Source organism: Poeciliopsis prolifica, unplaced genomic scaffold (genome assembly GCF_027474105.1).
Source record: "Poeciliopsis prolifica strain line A6 unplaced genomic scaffold, Auburn_PproV2 SCAFFOLD133, whole genome shotgun sequence".
In the NCBI taxonomy this organism is placed as follows: Eukaryota; Metazoa; Chordata; class Actinopteri; order Cyprinodontiformes; family Poeciliidae; genus Poeciliopsis; species Poeciliopsis prolifica.
In genome coordinates, this window is record NW_026562508.1 from 502,798 (window position 1) to 517,500 (window position 14,703).

At 40.2% G+C, this 14,703-nt stretch overlaps 1 pseudogene; it reads right to left on the reverse strand.

The window, feature by feature from the left end:
• Positions 1-2,248: 2,248 nt before the first annotated feature.
• LOC129355377 (stromal cell-derived factor 2-like) lies at positions 2,249-7,567 on the reverse strand (annotated as a pseudogene).
• Positions 7,568-14,703: the final 7,136 nt, after the last annotated feature.

A 14,703-nucleotide genomic window follows, 5' to 3' on the forward strand; every position in this document is an offset into this window, starting at 1 on the left:
GGCACAAAAAGTGGGTATGCACTGTATGGAAAGCAGAGGGGCGCTGCACTAGAGGGGGCGCCAAAACGATGTGGGGACACTTTTTTCTAGTTGACATTTTATGTATTTAACCGCTGTTTGTGCATGTATGAAATGATCAACATGATCAATAACAGAGGAACGGCACGATGAGGCGCTCGTCCGCTCCATCTCTCTTCTTGTCGAGTTCTCCTCACCCAGGTGCCACGGCCCTTCGAGAACGAGCTCAGGCTTGTTTTTTTTCTTTTAAATTAAAGTCATCATACATAGTGCATTTGACACTATACACAGGTAAAACAAAAAAGTAATTAAATATGACTGAATATAAATAATAAATAACAAGCAAGCACATGCAAATATGTTAATCTACAAATACTCTATAAATGAGTGCAAAGAAAACTTGATTTAAGTTCTCAGACATTGAATGACTGCAGGCAGAAATGATTTTCTGTCTCGCTCAACATCTCCCTATAGATTTTCCTGACTTTGGGAAGTCTGGCGCTTTAGCTGCCTTCATGTAGCTCATCCAGCTGTTTCTGTTAGGTCTGACTCTAACGGTTTGTTAAATTTCTGGGAAAGGTTGGAGTAATTATTTTCTTCTAAAAGTGTTTTCTGAGGGGTCACATTTAATTTGAGACTTATACAGGTTTGTATTGTACACTTCTAACTCTATTTATTTCCCTGGGGTCTGCTACGGTTTCACCATTATCATTAAGAATCCAAGTTATTCTTTGTCTTGGTTCCAACTCAATAATCTGCCAGCCCAGATTTTTACTTGACTTCCCTCCCTGTTCATAAAATGCTTGGTTGATTGTGACTATACTAAAGTCTGCTCTGTCTGCCACTAATTTATTAGATTCAGCTTTTAAAAGTAGCAGCTCTTTTAGACTCCAGGGACTTTATTATTAAAAACTGTTTTTGTAAAGTTTGTACTTTAGATTCTAATTTTAGTTTCCAAGTCTTTTCAGCCTTTCTTTGGATTTAATCAAGGTACAACTAATGATGTGTCCTCTTAAACAGGTTTTAAGGGCTTCCCACCTCATAGTTTCAGATGTTTCCATTGTGTTCTCATTAAAATAGTTGTCCATTTCTTTCCTCACATATTTCATAAATTCTTTTCCTGTAGAGATTTTTGGGTTAAAGTCCTTCTAGCTATTTCTCTGATCAGGCTTTGATCTGTGTTTAGAAGACAGCATGGTCCATGGTCTGATATTAATATACTTTCATAACAGCAAAACTTATTTCAATCCTTTTTAAAAGCTTGAGGAAACCCCAAAGGAATCTGAGATGATCTTACTGTGGACTCTGAGATTGAGCAAGCAACTAAACTGCGGTACACTTCCTACGACTAATAGGAAGCGTACAACAGATTATTTGTTAAAACATCTAGGTCTAACAAATAATTTAGATTCAGCAATGATCTCAAACATTTTTCAAGAGATAGTATAAAAGCATTAGAAATTTTTCTGGAAAATGTAGTTAACTCTAAAACCTCAACCACATGATCAGCAATCCAAACCAAGAGTTCAAGACAGCAAAAAAAAGATAGTTAGCATCATGACCACCAATGTGTTTTAGTGTCTAGGTGTCCCATGACATGTGTGAAGTAGATTTTTCTTTCAAGAGAAAATCTTTTATTTGCATCATACAGTAACATAGTCTAGATGTTTTTTCATGCAGCTGCAGAAGGTGTACAAACTAAGTGAACAAGATGTGTCTGTTGAAGTTTCCCAGACAGGTTATCTGGGAACTCGCTGTTTTTCCCGAGGTCTTCCCTGCATGGAGATAGAGTGTTTAGTTTTCGCATCCCGTAAACATTACAGTGAATGAGCGTGTAAGGTTGAACTGTTCGTTTCTTTTGTTTGGTCTTAGAAGATTGAGTCTCCGCCTGTTAGCAGAGAGGTGAATAAAGCAACTATACAACTCTGAGTTCATTGAGCAGAATGATTTTCGCCTAATGCAGTGGATTTTTGCTCTTCGTTTGCAGATGTATTAAAGATTGTTTTTGCTCCCTGACTTTTGTCTGGACCTCAGTCTCTGAATTATGTACTTCACACATGCATTATTAACAGAACACATCAAAGTAAAGCTTTGCCAGAAAGCTTTACGGGGTGCAAATGGCATTAGTATCGTATTTTCCGGACAATAAGTTGCAGATTTTTTTCCATAGTTTGGCCGGAGGTGCAACTTATACTCCGGAGCGACTTATGCGAGGATATTAACACATCATTATATCATATTACATGTTATTTTCACACTAAACCGCAAGAGGGCGCTCTAGGCCTCTGTTATTCTACATTCGGAGTTAACAGAGTTGTTTGCAAGCGACACCCAAGATGAAGATTCCATGGCATTTAGCGATTTGGAGAGACACGGATGGTTTGGTAAACTTGTCAGCATGTTATTTATGCTAATTATCTAAATAACTCTTAATATGTTAACATTCCAGGCACGTTCTCAGTTCGTTGTTCATGTGTCATGTAACGTTAGCATACCGTACAATTATTCAGCCTGTTGTTGCGTCTATTCTATTTTTATTGCCTTCCAAGATGACATGTCTGTTCTTGGTGTTGGATTTTATCAAATAAATTTCCCTCAAAATGCCACTTATATTCCTGTGTGACTTATAGTCCGGAAAATATGGTACTTTGATCACGTTTTCTTCCTTCTTAAGTGTATTGCAGCAAATCAACAAAAACAATGATTGGATTCAAAGCACAGTCTCACACTATTTAAAGCAACAATTCTGTATTTCATTAACAGAACTAAGGAGTAAATAGAGAACAATCATTGCAGTTGAGTGGGTAATTCAAGTTTGCATGTAGAATTACAGTGCGTGTAGAATAAATGAACATGTTCCACCTTGTCACATAAAAAGTCCTTATCGACATAACTCACACAAAAACATTTGGCTCAGGTGAGCTGCAAAAGCCCCACAACAGAAGAAAGCGTGTCCAAAATCTATTTGTCCTGGAGCAGATGTCAGAGTTCATCGTGCCGAAGCGGCTCCTGGCTGGGCTGAATGAACAGCCTTCCATGGTGCGCCACAAGTTGTGCTGGTTGGGGGTGCTCATGCCGTGCACCTCGCGCTGGCCACGGATCGGGTGGCCATACTGCTCGCCTGTGATGCCCAGGAAGACGTCTGTGCCCATGTGTTTGAAGCGCACAGGCTCATCACGGTCCCAGTAGATTCCATCACACTGGACTGTCCACACGTCCAAATCTCCCTCTCCATTTTCTCCAAAGGCGCTGACTTCCTATAAAAAGAAAGACTCAAGGTGGGGACAGAATTGTTTACCAGAATTATTTGTGATCCAGTTGTCATGTTGAGGAATGATAGCAATGTGTCCCTTTATCTTTAAAATATCAAAGAATGAGTTTAAATATATTAAAGTCTCTCAGCTATCTTTGTGTCCTTTAAATTCTTTATAGCGCTTTATAAGTGCTAACATTATTATTGAGGCTTCCCTAATATATTAGCAATTGTTATTGAAATTCTCATAGCCCTTTCCATTTCCTTTCTTTCTCTTGCATATTTTCTACATTTAATTAAAACATGTTCAACCCTTTCTATTTCTTCACAATGACAACAAGCCCCTGATGGATGTCTCCCCATAATTTGCTGCTGCTCTTGTTAGTCTTCAGGGAGTTTTTATTTTTCCGGGAAGAGAAGAACCTTCTCACTTAAATTAGTGTATTTCAGAAGTGCAGCCTACAAAGTTAATATTTTTGGATATTTTTAATCTAAGTGCATGTCTTTAATATGGTTGTTTGAGCTGCTGGGTCAAGTCAAAAGTACAGTATTTCCAATAGATCTGGTAATGCTCAGATTTCCAAATTTTTGTTTGCTTGAACGGAGCATTACAATTCTAATGCTCAGATAACCTAGCTTTGCAATACAAAGTAAATTATCAATATTTTACAGGATCTCAAGTAAGATTTTGTGGTAAGAAAGTCTCAAAAGTCAAAAGCTAAGGCATGCTTATCATTTGTGCACAATTTGTAATCACAATCATCATAATAATAAGCAAATTGTTGTGACAAGTTTTTCTGCCCAACTTTTCACGTTTTAATGTCTTGTAATTACAAAATGGAGAAAAGACGTACATTTCAAATTTGCACCATGTGCTCTCCTATAGTTCGCATTCACAGACTAGCCTATAGATGTCGCCTATCTGGGACCAATATCTGAAGAACTGAAACCTATGGTCGCCTGGGAGATGTGGGGCTTTGCACATTTTCAGTTTCAATTTATTATTAATATAGCTGAACATTTTTCTGTAACAGGGCACAATGGCCTCATCTGCAAAGCCAAGAGCAGAAAACTGAGGTTGCAATTCACACAGTCATCAGAAGCAGACAATGACAGGCTGAAAAAAGGTGGTGCAAAACACCCCAATTTAGCTGGAGGGGTGAGAGTGTGACTCAGGCTGGTAGTGGAGGATGGATGAGGGGAAACCAACGTCACAGCCTGCTGTGACTGTGGTCCCTTCAGGACCACAATCTTCTGACATGAACCTCAATCTGTATTAGCACTGTGTGTTCAATAAAGTGCTGGTAGACCTTTTTGTCCTTAGCAGACTAGAATAACAAAGGAAGAAGGCCCTGTGACACTCAAATTGTTTGAGTAAAAACAGCTGAAATAAAAAAGTCTAAAGTAAGTTTGTGAAAACTTTTGACCTGGTTATTAGACAGAGGGGAACTGAAGTGGTGTGTGTGAAGGTTCCGGTTGGTCTTCATGTGTGTGATCCGGATGGGCTGACCACATTTGATGGCTGACCCACGCTGACATGGACGTGCTGGCTTCCCACGGATCTGCCAATAACTGTTAGCATCATCATTATAATTTCAGACATTATAAAAGTCTGAAATAATACCCTTTCTTAATTTATTCCGATCATTAATTTTTCAAGCGATGTAAGGGGATGAAAAAAAAAGTAAATTATTTGAATTTCTTTCTTAGACAGGAACCCAGTTCCTCCATTATTATTATTATTATTATCATCATCATCATCGTCACAGTTCTGATTACAGACACTGCATGTTTGAAATGGGCTTCATGATGCCCCTGGAGGTATCAAGAACTAAAAATTAAATAGATCTAATAAAATAGATGTTATCTATCAGTTGGCTCCTGCACAAGTTTGCTACTTATGCATGTGTAGATGGGTAAATGTCTCTTAGTTGCTGTGGGGTATGGGAGACTACAAATGCAAGATAATTACTTGGATTTTAAATTGTTGGCGTACAGCAAAAGGAGTTTGCACAGCTCTGTCCATATTTATATTTCAAGCTTACAAAATTAGGCATAGTGATTAATTGTGATTAATCAGTCGGTGCCAGATTCTGCTATGGGCAATCACCCAGTGCGGCATCTTGTCGGAGGTAACAAGATTGACCCCTCACCTCTCTCACCGCCCCAATTGTCTGTGTCTCACTGTAACTTCCATTCTTCTGTCCATAGACAAACAGACGGAAGACATGATGAGATACTGTCATCTCACTGTATCTGCCAACCTTCGGTCTTCTGTACTTTCTGTACAGAAGGTACAGAAGGCGTCTCTGTCAGCAAACAGTATATGGATAGAGAGAGAGGAACATATCTATCTATGGAAATGTGTCTGTGTACCTGAGTATTGACTTAAAATTAAAACTAATATTACTGAACATTGCTATTTTTCAGGAAACAGCATCAAGAGCACAAGCGGCTCCAGCAGCACCTTTTGCCACCTAGAGTATTTTTTCAAAGGTGAGAACTATTTCAGTAATGCCTTGACAAAACATATTTGGTAGTTCGCAGGCATCAAGTCTGTGAACTGTGTAATATGTACTTAAAAAAACAAAAGGAGAATTTTGAACAGTTTCCCATCTGTTTCATCCATGTTGGTCATGTTTGGCTGTTCACCAAGTCGTAAACTTGCCCAAATGTATAAAATGTACTGTTGGGGTTGCAATAAAGTTTTGAAAAACTTCAAGTTTTGAAAAATATGCTGGATCCCTTCCTTCCTTCAAAAGAAGAAAACGACAGAGTTAGTTAATTAATTAGTTAGTTAATTAACTAAATTAATTCATTATAATTTCAGACATTATAAAAGTCTGAAATAATACCCTTTCTTAATTTATTCCGATCATTAATTTTTCAAGCGATGTAAGGGGATGGTTGTTAAGATTACTGTAATTTGCTTTGCTTCTCAATTGAAGAAATTATATTTTTCATCTATCAAATGAATTTGATGGGTTCCATTGCCCCATTCCTCCATTTTCTAACACCCTTGTCCCCGGTGGGCCCAGGAGGTGCTGGTACCTATCTTCCGGGCGAGGGCTCGGAACGTCGCAGGGCAACACAAAGACATGACAAACAATCATGCACACGCCTAGTAATTGTTAATTACCATGCAAACTCTGTGCAGAAAGACCCCGGGTGGGAATTGAACCCAGGACCTTCTTGCTGCAAAGCAATGGTGCTACCAACTGCGCCACACACATTCATGCACCATATCTATATATATATATATATATATATATATATATATATATATATATATATATATATATAGAGAGAGAGAGAGAGAGAGAGAGAGAGAGAGAAAGAGAGAGAGAGAAAAGAGAGAGAGAGAAACTGTTCTGTAGTGATTATTTTTTCCCCGATAAAGTTATTTAAAAAAAACTTTCAAAAAAGGGTTTGTGATGCAACAGCGCCACACTGAGGACAACATTAAATACAACCTTGTTTTAGATTTAACTAAATTAAATGCATTTGTATCTGTAAAACTGGCCTGTAAAACATCTACAGCATAGCAGGTTATCTAATCATCTCATTAATACATTCGTTCATCCATCCGTCCATAAGTCTTTCAAAATTAGGACACTAATCTGAAATTATACTGATTCCTGTAGAGCTAAATAAACATCATGGCATGGTAATGACTGAAGATGGCAGGAGGCGAAAACAAATTCAATCACAAATACAAAATTATACCACTATCACAGTAGTGATAAAACATTAAACCAGTTCAGCTGATAATTTTTCATTCATGCAATATTGACAACAAGGCTGAGCTTTTACAAAACAAGAGCTGAACATTTTTAAGAAATCTCTTTTGGTCTTGCATAAAATCAGCTTGAACAGATCTTAGAATGAAGCATGTTATTCAATGTGCATGAGAAGCTCTGTTATTGTTCAGCTATTAACTGTGAGGCGCTCTGGAGCCTTTGAGCTTAGTAAAGCTTTCACACACAGAAAGCTGTGTGTGAAAGCTTTACAAAGTTAAAACAACATCTTCATAGCTTTTCTGGTCAATACTTTGTTTTTACATTTGGGCCTGCGGTTACCTGAGCCGTATTTGACATCATGTGAATGTAGACGGACGTTGTGTCGGGTGTTGAGCAGTTTGACCAGCGAGCCGCAGGTCACATAGTTTAACTCCGACTCTCTCCCCTCGCAGTCAAACAACAGCAGCAGAAGCAGCAACGGCAACAGCAGCAGCTTCCACCGAATCGACCACAAGCTCTCCATGTTTGCAGCTCGCTCTCACACCGGTCTGCTCAGCCTCTGCTCGTAAGATCACTGCTTCAGTCCACAACCAATCACACCTGACAAGTCCCAAAACACGGAATAAATGTCAGCATGTGATTGGTCAGTGTACTTGTTATGTTTCGTGGGAATGTGTACGACATGCCGGAAGGGACAATTATGTGTATTTACGATACCAAATTATAATATAAGAGCCTACTCTTTAAGAGGACACTTATACCGTCTCCTGGATTATTATCTCCCCTGTCTTCAATTACCGATTGTCCTTTAGGCAAAATATGTTTCTCATTGCATCCACAAGCAGATATAAATCAAGGTATTAGTGTTCTGTTTTAAAAACATATTGTTACTGCCTCATATGTAATTTTATACTTGTCACGTAATATTAAAAATATAAATAGGACAAAAGTCTGGATGTTTCCATATAAATTTGTAATAACTAATAAAATTAGAGAGGCATCCTACAAATTATACACAAATACTGGGCAGTTATTCCCTACATGCTACAATTCAAAAAGGATATTAACACAATGCTCTCTATGTGATTCTCACCCTGAGACGTGTTGTTCACCTTTTCTGGCTTTGTATCTATACAATGTTTTGGAGATACACACACACGGCCACACATACCGACACACACACGCACACACATATATATATAGCCTATATATATATATATATATATATATATATATATATATATATATATATATATATATATATATATATATATATATATATATATATATATATATATATATATAAAAATTCCCTTCTCACCCACCGTGGGTGGTTCTTATCCTCTGAGCTCGGGTCCTCTACCAGAGGCCTGGGAGCTTGAGGGTTCTGCGCAGTATCTTGGCTGTGCCAAGGACTGCACATTTCTGGACTGAGATGTCTGATGTTGTTCCTGGGATCTGTTGTAGCCACTGCTCCAGTTTGGGGGTTACTGCCCCGAGGGCCCCGATGACCACAGGCACCACTGTGGTCTTCACCTTCCAGGCCCTCTCCAGTTCTTCCCTGAGGCCCTGGTATTTCTCCAGTTTCTCGTGCTCCTTTTTCCTGATGTTGCAATCACTTGGTATTGCTACATCAACCACAACGGCTTTCCTCTGATGTTTATCCACTACGACAATGTCTGGTTGTTTCGCCATTACCATTTTGTCTGTCTGGATCTGGAAGTCCCACAGGATCTTAGCTCTGGCGTTCTCCACCACCTTTGGGGGTGTTTCCCACTTTGATCTCGGGGTTTCCAGTCCATATTCTGCACAGATGTTTCTGTACACTATGCCTGCCACTTGGTTATGTCGCTCCATGTACGCTTTCCCTGCCAGTATCTTGCACCCTGCTATGATGTGCTGGACTGTCTCAGGGGCCTCCTTGCACAACCTACACCTTGGGTCTTGTCTGGTGTGGTAGATCTGGGCCTCTATTGCTCTGGTGTTTAGGGCCTGTTCCTGGGCGGCCAGGATGAGGGCCTCTGTGCTGTCCTTGAGTCCAGCTTTTTCCAGCCATTGGTAGGATTTACTGATATCAGCCACTTGGGTTATTTGCTGGTGGTACATCCCATGTAGGGGCTTGTCCTCCCATGATGGTATCTCTGGCACCTCAACCTCCGTTCCCTGTTGTCTGAGACATTCACTGAGCACATTGTCTGTTGAGGCTTTGTCCCTGATGTATTTATGGATCTTAGTTGTTTCGTCCTGGACAGTGGTTCTCACACTCACTAGTCCTCTGCCTCCTTCCTTGCGGCTCGTGTAAAGTCTCAGGGTGCTGGATTTGGGATGGAACCCTCCATGCATGGTTAGTAGCTTTCTAGTCTTAATATCTGTGGCTTTTATCTCCTCCTTTGGCCAGCTAATTATTCCAGCAGGGTATCTGATTACTGGCAGGGCATAGCTGTTTATCGCACGGATTTTGTTCTTGCCATTGAGCTGGCTTCTCAGGACTTGCCTTATTCGTTGGAGGTATTTAGCTGTGGCTCCTTTCCTTGTGGCCTCATCGAGGTTGCCATTTGCTTGTGGTATACCTAGGTACTTGTAACTGTCCTCTATGTCTGCTATTGTTCCTTGTGGGAGTGAGACTCCTTCTGTGCGGATCACCTTCCCCCTCTTTGTGATCAGCCGACCACACTTCTCTAGTCCGAATGACATCCCAATGTCAGTGCTGTAGATCCTTGTGGTGTGGATCAGTGAGTCGATGTCTCGCTCACTCTTGGCGTACAGCTTGATGTCATCCATGTAGAGGAGGTGACTGATGTTGGCCCCATTTTTGAGTCGGTATCCGTAGCCAGTCTTGTTGATAATTTGGCTGAGGGGGTTCAGGCCTATGCAGAACAGTAGCGGGGACAGAGCATCTCCTTGGTATATGCCACATTTGATGGACACTTGTGCAAGGGGTTTGCGGTTGGCTTCAAGGGTGGTTTTCCACAGCTTCATCGAGTTTGCAATGAAGGCTCTCAGAATCCTGTTGATGTTATACATCTCTAGGCATTCAATGATCCAAGTATGCAGCATTGAGTCATAGGCTTTCTTGTAATTGATCCAAGCCATGCACAGGTTGGTGTGTCGGGTTTTGCAGTCTCGGGCAACTGTGCGGTCTACGAGGAGTTGGTGTTTGGCTCCTCTGGTATTTACACCGATACCCTTCTGTGCCGTGCTCATGTGTTTATCAATGTGTTTGCTTATCTTGGCCGCTATGATGCCTGACATGAGCTTCCAGGTTGTGGAGAGGCAAGTTATTGGTCGGTAGTTGGGTGGGACTGGACCCTTTGATGGATCCTTCTGGATTAGGATTGTCCGCCCTTCAGTTAACCATTCAGGGTGAGTCCCACTTTGTAGCAGCTGGTTCATTTGGGCTGCCAGTCGCTCATGGAGAGCAGTGAGTTTCTTTAGCCAGTAGGCATGGATCATGTCAGGCCCTGGTGCTGTCCAGTTTTTCATACCTGAGACTCTTTGTTGAACATCTGTCACAGTGATGGTTACCGGGGCTTGCTCAGGGAGGTTGCTGTGGTCCTCTCGTAGAGAGATCAGCCACTGTGCATTGCTGTTGTGGGACGCCTCCCTTTCCCATATGCCTTTCCAGTATTGTTCCGTCTCCAGCCTTGGTGGGTCTGCTCTGTTGTTATTACCCTGCCATTGAGAGTACACCTTAGCTGGTTGAGTGGAGAAGAGCCAGTTAATCCTTCTGGATTCATTCTCCCTTGTGTATCTCTTTAGGCGACTGGCCAAGGCTTGGAGCCTCTGTTTGGCAGTTTCAAGTGCTTCAGGTATGGGCATCTGCCTGTACTTTCTGGGTACTGGTCTTTTCATTGTACCCTTGTGGAGCTCTGACAGTTGGCTCACTTCCCTCCTTGTTACCTTGATTTTAGCCTCTAACCGTCTTTTCCATGGTGGGTATTGGGTCTCATGCTTGCTCTTATAGCCAAGTATCTAGGAGAAAGATATATATATATATATATATATATAATATATATTATTTATATATACATATAAGAAAAACAAATTCCCTTCTCAACCACCGCGGGTGGTTCTTATCCTCTGAGCTCGTATTTAAGTTCTTTTATATTAATTGGTCAGAATAAATCAGTCATTAATTGTGGAACAATGCCCTCCTTTCCTGAATTGCTTTTTATTATATAGCCTTCAATAAATTTTGACATAACAGAAAATGTCTGAGAAAAGCTTTGAATAACAGTCATGTTTTAGATATTTAGATGTATGATTTAGATAATGTCTAAATGTCTAACTTTGGCTTTTGGAGGGTACAGCATAACAACTGCAAAATTGACCTGGATATAAATGATCAACAGACAAACAAACTTGCCTTTGTTAAGGCTCCAAGCCTTAACAAAGGCTTGGAGCCTTTGTTAAGGCTCCAAGCCTTAACAAAAATCACTGTGGAGAAAGAAAATGTGCAAGGGAATGTCACCTTGTGTCACCTAAATAAATGGTGCTGAATCTCTAATATTTAGTCTTTCCTATTGTTTTCTTTACCCTGAGGACTACTACTTTGGAATCCATGCACACCACCACCCTGTCTAGTTGAATCTCTTCTACTCACTTCAAGCTTATTATGACTGCCACCGTCTCAGCTGTAAAAACAGTTGATATGAGAAGCATTTGGAAATTCATATTTTAAACTCCTGAATAAATATTTCTATTGCCACACATCCTTTTGTGTAAGCATGAAAGTCCTGGCATCCAGATCCTAATATATTCCACCTGATGAGGAAAGGTGAGCTAAAACACCTGCAGCAGATCAGGTGCCCACATGATGACGGGGCCCTCCTGATCTCTCATCATACGAACTGCAAAGAAGAGCTGGCAGACATTTCATTCCATGTTAACAACTGTGGGAATTTGATTTTTACAGTCCTTTCATCAGGCACGTGCAGAGGGGAGGGCAAAGGGGGCTTGTGCCTCTGCCCCTTTTTGAGTTTTTTTCTTTTTTCTTTTTTAAATGTAAAAAAATGTTTTTTTAATCTCTATGTCAGAAGGCCTGCTTGCGCCCCTCAGAAAATCAACTAGTCTGGCTGCCCTCAGTCTAACAATGACTCAGTTTCTCCCTTCATGTTGTTCAGACTCCGGGTCCATGGTGAGGAGGAGGGGCTCTGATCTGTACCTCTAACTATCAAATTATTGGCAAGAATATTTTTTATACACTGGTTTGTGAATAAAAATGTTGGTCTGATGTTGAATTAAAACAACTGTTTCTATTTATATTTTCATAATTGTCCTCACAAACTCAGGAAAAAACCCGCCTCGCCCCTAAGCACAGAAATGCTTCAGCTGCAGAGAAAACTTCTGACTTTAACTTAATCAGGCTGCCAAATGCCCAGTTCTACAGGAAGTCTGAGTCGGTCAAACCGACAGATATAAAAAAATATTTTTATATCTAATGAATCAGCAGGTTCGCAGGTCTCTCCTTAGCGCTCACGTAGCAGACCTCACTACATTTAAGCCACCTGCCCCTGACTTCCCAGAGGATCCATCACTCTATGTTTCTGAGGTCTGAGGCTGGGGACCAGATATTATTTTTACACCTGTCTCCATCCAGAATGTGTCTGGCCCCCGGGTTCTGCAGAACAGGACATTACCTGTCCGGATCACTACAAGAAAACTGACAAAAAACAGAAATATGAAACACAGCGGTCCTAATTCAAACCTCAGAGTGATCCCCTGCCTAAAGGAACCTCAGACTGAAAATCTTTTGGCCTCCAAGCCACTTAAAGTAGCTCTTTTAAATATCAGATCACTCTGTGCTAAAGCTATTAATTAATGATTTCATCACTGAGTATAATATTGATGTTATGTTTCTGACAGAAACATGGTTGAATGACAATAATGACCAAATTGTACTCATTGAATCAGCGCCTCCTGACTACAATTTTTTAAGTGAGAACAGAAAACATAAAAAAGGAGGAGGCGTGGCTTCTATATTTAAGAAAACCATAAACTGTAGTAAAATGTCTTTGGGTCATTTCACGTCTTTTGAGTATTTTTGATTGATTAATGGATTAATATTTTTATATGATGTTTCTTTATATCAGACATTCTGACATAAGACACAGCACTATGACTGTCACCACGAGTTGCTCAAAGTCCCGGTACCATCTGGTACCATCTGGTACCACCCGGTACCACCTGCTGACCTTTGGCTCTGCTTCTCCTTATTGTTACTACCAGGCGGGTTAAAGCCGCTGCTGACGGGATCTGGGCTGGATGTGAGCGACTATAAATAGAAGTTAATGCAGAACCTCAAGTATTAAAGGCAGATTCGGTCCAGAGTATTTAGAGTTCACAAAATAAACTTTAAATAATTAAAACCAAAGCTTAAAGCCAAACATGCCACAATTAATGAATCAAAATGCCCCCAAAGCATCGGTGGACTGACAGCGGCAACCAGGGGATTGCAGGTAGATTCCAGAGGTACTCATCTCAGCAGTGGTTCATGCAGGGCCGGCCCAAGGTAATATGGGGCCTTAGAGAGAACCCTACCTATCCTACTAAGAACCTCAGCATCACTAACATGTTTAGATATAGATAAAATGGAGTCTGTGAGAGGGAGATCTGGTTATTGGCCAAGTTTAAAATCAATCACATTATTCATGTTGGGGAAAATATATTACATTTGCTTGGCATTTCCCCACATGATGGCAATGATGTAGTCGGATCCAATTAGATTCTTGATTAATATGGGTTGTTGCCATGTTGCTGTACCGTATTTTAAGATCTTATACAATGCTGGGTTTTTTTTTTAACTCTGAGCCTCTGCCTCTCCAAAGGTCTCTGCATGGCAATGCCTTTCATGTTCAGCTGGGATGGAAACAGAACTTTGGGTGTTATCTTTCATTAATGAATGTAAAAATCCAGAATTCATCTCTAAAACCCACTTTCATCAATTCATCCAGAGTGCATGACAGCTTCTCTATGCATAATTTGCATTTTTTTAGGTGTTAGTCAAAGTATGTGTTCAGATTCTTTGTATATAATTTATTTTTCTTTAAATTATTTTTATGGTTCAGTGACAAATTTTTGTTTCTACATTTTCTTCTTGCAAGACATTTTAATTGAAAATTCCTACCCTCATGCTTTCATGTCTCCCTTGATGTACCTGGTGTTTTTTGTTTGTTACAACCTTCCCATTTGTTTGGGGGAGGTTGTAACAAACAAGACAATACACCTCCCCCAAACAACCTCCCTTGTTTGGGGGAGGTGTACTGTCTTTTCGTTTCCTGGCAATTAGCTCCTCCAAAAGCTTGCTGGGTCTATAAGTTCAGTTTTCTAATTGCAGACATGTTTGCAGATGGACTCAGCTTTTGTATTTCCATATTTCTTTTTTCTACTCAAAGTGAAAAATGACATCTCAGAAGTAAATAACATGTCTTGAGGGATGATTTATGAAGTTTTGCGGGATATCTGTGTATTTTTGTGTCTGAGTTGAATATAGCAAAGAAAATAATTTTCTATTAATAGAGGTTGACATGTCAGTTTCTTAAGTGGAGTAAGTTTTTTAACTGCTTAAGAAAAACAGTTGAACTCAAACTAAATCCTATTCACACTGTATATCGTTTAAAAAAGTTCGATTTCCTTCAGTAGGTTTAGAAAACTACTGACCAACTCTTCACCAAAGAAAGGAAATGAAGGACA